We start from the raw sequence: 5,927 nt of genomic DNA on the forward strand, positions 1-5,927 counted from the left end.
GGGATTGATCGTCACATTATAACGTCCGCACGGTTGAAAGGGCAAGCGTGTTTGGTGTAACGGGGATTCGAACCCGCGACCAGCAGCTTGCGAGTCGGGCTCCCTAACCACCTGGCCATGCCGGGCCTCGTTAAAAGTAATAATAATAATATGCTACTAGTACTATAATTGTTGGAATAAACTTGTGAGTAATGGTTATTGTAAATATTGTGTGAAGGAATTGAGTTACTGCATTTTTTTACAGTGAATTAATTAACTGGGCTATAATAATAATTGAAGTGAGATTATCATATTACTTATTAAAAGAATACATGCTATGAAAGTTTTTCTTTATTCAAACAATCTTATATTCATTAAGTGCGGTAGTACTTAATAGTAGGGATCGCGATGAAACAAAATAGCGGCCATAAGAATCACTCGTTTAAAACCACTTTTAAAATGTCTGAATATTAACAATGACTATTTCACAGTATTAGCTGAACAAAAATAATGCTTATTGTACTTATAAAGCCGCCTAAATAGGTATATACGTGTTTATAGAGTGAATGAAAATGTCAGTATTTGAACGAATTTTCATATAAGTAACTAAGTGATATTTCCAGACAAGCGCACAGAAAAAGTGACGACCTTATCGCTCTTATTATTTCACAGAACTCTTCCGTCTGGGGTCCCAATGATTCTTTTCTTGTACCGAAAAGAATATTACTATATATATATATATATAAACGGAAGATACGCGGCTTGGGGTATATAATTAGATTTGATGGTAGGTTGGTAGAGATCCTGATGAGTAATGAAATCGAATTAGGTATACGCTTGCCCCACGCTTGGTATTACTGACGCACAGAAAAGAAACAAACAACCATAATAAAAAAATTAAATTTTATAAATACAAGTGGGGATCGATATATACGTAATCTAGCTAGCTATAATAATATAGAAAGTTTTAATATTACCAAAAGTATCTCAGTTTTTGTAGTTTTGACTTTTTTGTTTCAATACTTTTTGTAGCATTAACACTTTCTATATTACTATAGCTAGCTAGGTTAAGTATATATCGATCCCTACTTGTCTTCATAAATTGTTTTAAAAATATTATACTTATCATGATATATAAAACTGTTTAGTGTATGTATTATTAATTTATTTATTTTGTGAGTGAATATTTCATGATTGTTTAGTTGTTGTTTTTTCATAACAAGAGGCTCTCCAGTGGCACAGCGGCATGTCTGAGACACTAGCAACCGGGTTTCAATACCCGTGGTGGGCAGAGCACAGATAGCCCATTGTGTAGTTTTGTGCTTAATTCCAAACAAACAAACATAACAAGAGAATTAAAAGCAATTATTTAAAGTAAACGTTATGACAAGTTTAGTTACGTAAATCGGTAAAAATTATACATTGTGTTTATAATTCATTGATGCTGAGACTATCGAACGTTGCGTGAAATTTATTAATGTCGAGGATATAGAGTTTCTAGAAGGCGAGCAGACGATTAAGTGATAAATATATAGATATGTGAGACGAGCGGGAACAGCAGCATAGAGCAGACGAGAAAGTAAAGTCACGGGAAATAGAAGTTCGGCCAGAGAAAGGTTAGAAAACGTAAAGTTAACCGTCGTAGGAGTGAATAGCCTAACGGTTGATATGTTAAAGTGAGATTAACAGTTTTCTGACATTTTAGAAGAATAATTTGTTTCATCAATAGGTGTTCTAAAGCAATTGAACCTGCCTGTGTAGACGATTATTTAGAAGTAGGCCCTTATGCGAAAAGCAGACATTTATTGGAAGTATGCCTAAATACGAAAGAGCAGACGAGTATCTGAAGTTCAGGATACAAATGGGAAACTCAACGACTGCGTAAATTAATTGTATACCAACACTGTTGTGATAGAAAGGAAGAGAATAAGAGAAAAGAAAAGGAATAAATGAATTATACACTGATAGTACTTAGAGAAAAACAGTTCGGCTTGGCAACTGAATTCTAAAGCAACTGAATTGACCTAAGTTGACTGTTGACCAGAAGAAGAGAACTGTATAGTATTTAAGACACGACTATGATATATATATATATATATATATATAGTGTAAATAATTTTTGTACATATGTTCATCTTGTTTTTAATATATTGTTTTAAAACAAGGGGGAGTGCGCGCTGTTCATTTATCGTTGAATTTATCGCCAACAAGTCACAGACATCTGCTGTAGACGAATCCTTATTATTGTATATAATATTAAGAAGAATAAGTACATTATATTGACATTGTTAAATTACAACACATGCATGTCGTCATCGGTATTCTAAGAACGATTTCCAAAAAAATAACTTCCATAGTATCTGAACCAGAATCCTTATTCGAAATAATACTGTTATTTTAAATAATATTTAACGATTCTCTAATATTTAGTTCATTCTTATAATTAGCCTGATTAATAATTTTGACTTTTTCCCAATTAAGTTTTCGGTTACATTTACTTAATTTATACAAAAGTACTGTCTGGTAGCATAATTAATACACAATTAAAATAATTTCAAAATAATGACTCTACAGTTTTCGACGTGTCACACGTCATCTTCAGGAGAGAAATTCCAAAAGATACTTTTCACATTTTATATTTTCTTAAATATCACGTGACCTGTCTGTAATTTTGCATAAATATCTGAACAAATCTTGCCACGTTCTCAGACAGATATTCGCCGGACCTTCATCTCTATTTAATAATGTTTAATTCTTTTTAAATTTCATTATTTCCAGCGATTCTCGAGTATTAGTTGCTGTAAAACCTTTAGGTTGAGCTAATACAATTGTTTTTTCTCATAATATGTTATGTTGGGTTTTATTTACATGTTCTGCTAAAGACAAATAAAACGTAATTTATAATATCATATAGCCGAACAAAAGAGATGTATAAAAAATGAAAAAAAAAACAGAAAATTCGGCTATAACAGGCAAGATTTGTTCAGATATTTATGCACAAATGCAAAATTACAGACAGGTCACGTGATATTTAAGAAAATATAAAACGTGAAAAGTATCTCTTGCACTCCCGAAGATGACATGTGACTCGTTGAAACATGCAGTCATTATTTTAATTGTATATTGATTTTAATGTTGTATATTTATTATTTTAATATTATACACAAGTACCGATATATATATATCACAGTTACAATGTTTAGAAAATACGAATACACTGTAACAGAATATTTTCTAAAAGTAATAATACAAAATTCGTACTACTTTACAAAAACAAAAAGATATATATATATATATATGTGTGTGTGTGTGTGTGTATGAGTGTGTGTGTTGTCATCCCTAAGGAGGTTATTATTGTAAACATGCTACATGATGCATCCTAGAGTTTCTTTTTACATAAAATATTGATCAAACATATTACAATTAGGATTTTTCCAGTTGAAAAACAACAGCTATAGCAGTCGTACATAATTATGTTCTAAGTGCAGGTGTATTTATTTTAATATAAGGCTTAGTGGGGTTTTTCACAGAATTTCACCAAGTTTTGGTGTGTGTTTTTTTAATTTCGCGCAAAGCTATACGAGGGCTATCTGTGCTAGCCGTCCCTAATTTACCAGTGAAAGACTAGAGGAAAGGCAGCTAGTCATTACTACCCACCGCCAACTCTTGGGCTACTCTTTTACCAACGAATAGTGGGATTGACTGTCACATTATAACGTCCCTGAAAAGGCGGGCAAGTTTGGTGGGACGAAAGTTCGAACCCGTGACCCTCAGATTTGGAGTCAAATGTCCTAACCACCTGGCCATGCCAGGCCACCAGGTTTTGTAATTTTTTTCTTCTTTTTCTGAGATCTAGAAAATGTTCAGGTATGAATCATTTTGTATGTAACAGTTTTCTGCTCTAGAACGATGATGTAATACATGTCTCTGAATTTGGTGGTTATCGTCTTATAGGTGTTAACCCAAATTGGCACATATTTGTGGGATAAGTGCCTAACCTTTGGAGTGGTTAAGGGGTATAAGTAAGAAGAATAAACAATGCATTCACCACCTACTAAGATAATAACCAACCTTTACATATGTTTAGAATATACCTAAAAAACGAAAACAAAAATATCTCATTTTGGGGTATGACTTTCAATATTACCACACTTTACTGCAATTTCGACAAACAAAAATAACTTACCTGCCTTAACCTTCAGTATTCCTGTTGTTTCGGCAGTATTTTCTCCATTGTTTGCCACACATTTATAGAATGCAGAATCAAGTGGATCAAGTTGAAATAACCGAAGACGAGAGCTAACATGACCTTCTCCGTGGTCAGAATTTTTTATGTCCACTCTTTTTTTGTCAACTTCTAACGGGGCTTCATTTTTGTACCATTTTATTACAGGCGTAGGATGCCCGCGAAAAGCGCACCTCATCCTTATATTTCTTCCCGGATCACGGGTAATGTTCACCAGGGGTCGTTCTACTCGAAGAAAATTGGAAATGGACCCTTGGGGAAAAATATTAAAATACTTTTTGTAATTTTTTGACAAAAAAAAGTATATATATATATACATAGAGTAAGTTGCTCTACTAAACGAATAACATGATGAAGTACAAAAAGTAAATGCCTTATTATACACATACAATACCTGTTCTCCGCTGCAGGGTTCTAAGCTCCTCCCCCCCCCCCCCCATGATTTACAGAGGCCCCAGTGTGGTGATAAAATTCCTCCATTACTTACAGTTACTTCAACTTTTAAGGGAGGTACCTACAAGAAAAAACAAACAAAAAAAGCTAGGATACCCGTCTGTAGTACCTGAGCACGAATTTCAAGTTTGGTTTTATTAGCTTGTAAGAAGGGTATTAACATACTTTCAAAAATTTCGGCCAGAGATCCCAAGGGGAAGCCAGAAACACAGAATTCGATTTCAGCGACCCTGCAAACTTATCCTATACCCCCCCCCCTCCCCATGATGTCTTGGTAACATTTCGCCCCCATAATTGGGAGGCGACATCATAAAGATAAAAACGCCCCTAGTCCACCTTCCAAATTTGGGCCTACTATCTTCAAAACTGTGATAATAACTTGTGGACAATCAAATACACAGTGTAAATTAACATAAGATAGTAACCAAGCGATAAGACTTAGTTCCCCACAGACTAAAAATAATTGCAAACGGTAGATATTTGAATACTACCTTAGACGTTTCACTATAATTCAATATCATTCAGTGATATAACCAACGCATCTAAAAAAAAGAAAAACTATCTTATGTTCCTCAAGACATCTAAGTGTTTTACGAAAATTAAGGAAGCTGACAATTTTTTATGTATTTCTTATTTTTTGTTGTTGTTAAACATAAAGCTGCACAATAGGCTATCTGTTCACTGCAGGTATCGTAATCTGATTTTTTATGTTATAAACCTTCAGTCTTACCGCTGAGCCACTGGGAGGCGTATTAGTACTAACAGCTGGAAATGTTAATATCTGTACAGAGGGTGGAGATAAATGTAATTATTGTTCCTGTTGATTTTAGAAAACTAGTTAAAAACCAGCATGGGTGAAAGGACAGATGTTAAGGATGAATTATAGTAAACAGGCATAAAACAGTAAATAGAATGATGCACAAGACAAACACCTAATCAAAATCGAAATAAGAAACATCCAAAATTACAAAACATTTACTTGAACAAAGTTGCAGATAATGTCTGATAAGGAGAAATGTTACACTATTCAACAAAATATAAAAACAAATTATCGCACTTTTATTTTCACTTGTGCTTGTTTAAGAATCAAAAAAGAACTAAGCTTCTTATTTATACTGTAGTGACTATTGTATGTATATGCCTACTGTAACTGGTGTCTAAAGTAGTGTTGCGTCAGCGAGGTCACGTGACTAGTGTCACGCCACGTTTCTAGAACTGTCTTGTTCCTTCGTGAATGCCCTAGCATTTA

At 33.8% G+C, this 5,927-nt stretch overlaps 1 protein-coding gene across 1 annotated transcript in view; it reads right to left on the reverse strand.

Annotated features, from left to right (window-relative positions):
• LOC106464769 (inactive tyrosine-protein kinase transmembrane receptor ROR1-like) overlaps positions 1–4,238 on the reverse strand; it is a 43,003-nt gene extending 38,765 nt beyond the window's left edge. The window contains exon 1 of the mRNA XM_022392569.1: positions 4,166–4,238. The gene's annotated coding sequence lies outside the window, so the exon portion shown is untranslated. The remainder of the gene's footprint in view (positions 1–4,165) is intronic.
• Positions 4,239–5,927: the final 1,689 nt, after the last annotated feature.

The sequence above is a fragment of the Limulus polyphemus genome, unplaced genomic scaffold (assembly GCF_000517525.1).
Source record: "Limulus polyphemus unplaced genomic scaffold, Limulus_polyphemus-2.1.2 Scaffold1738, whole genome shotgun sequence".
NCBI lineage: Eukaryota > Metazoa > Arthropoda > Merostomata > Xiphosura > Limulidae > Limulus > Limulus polyphemus.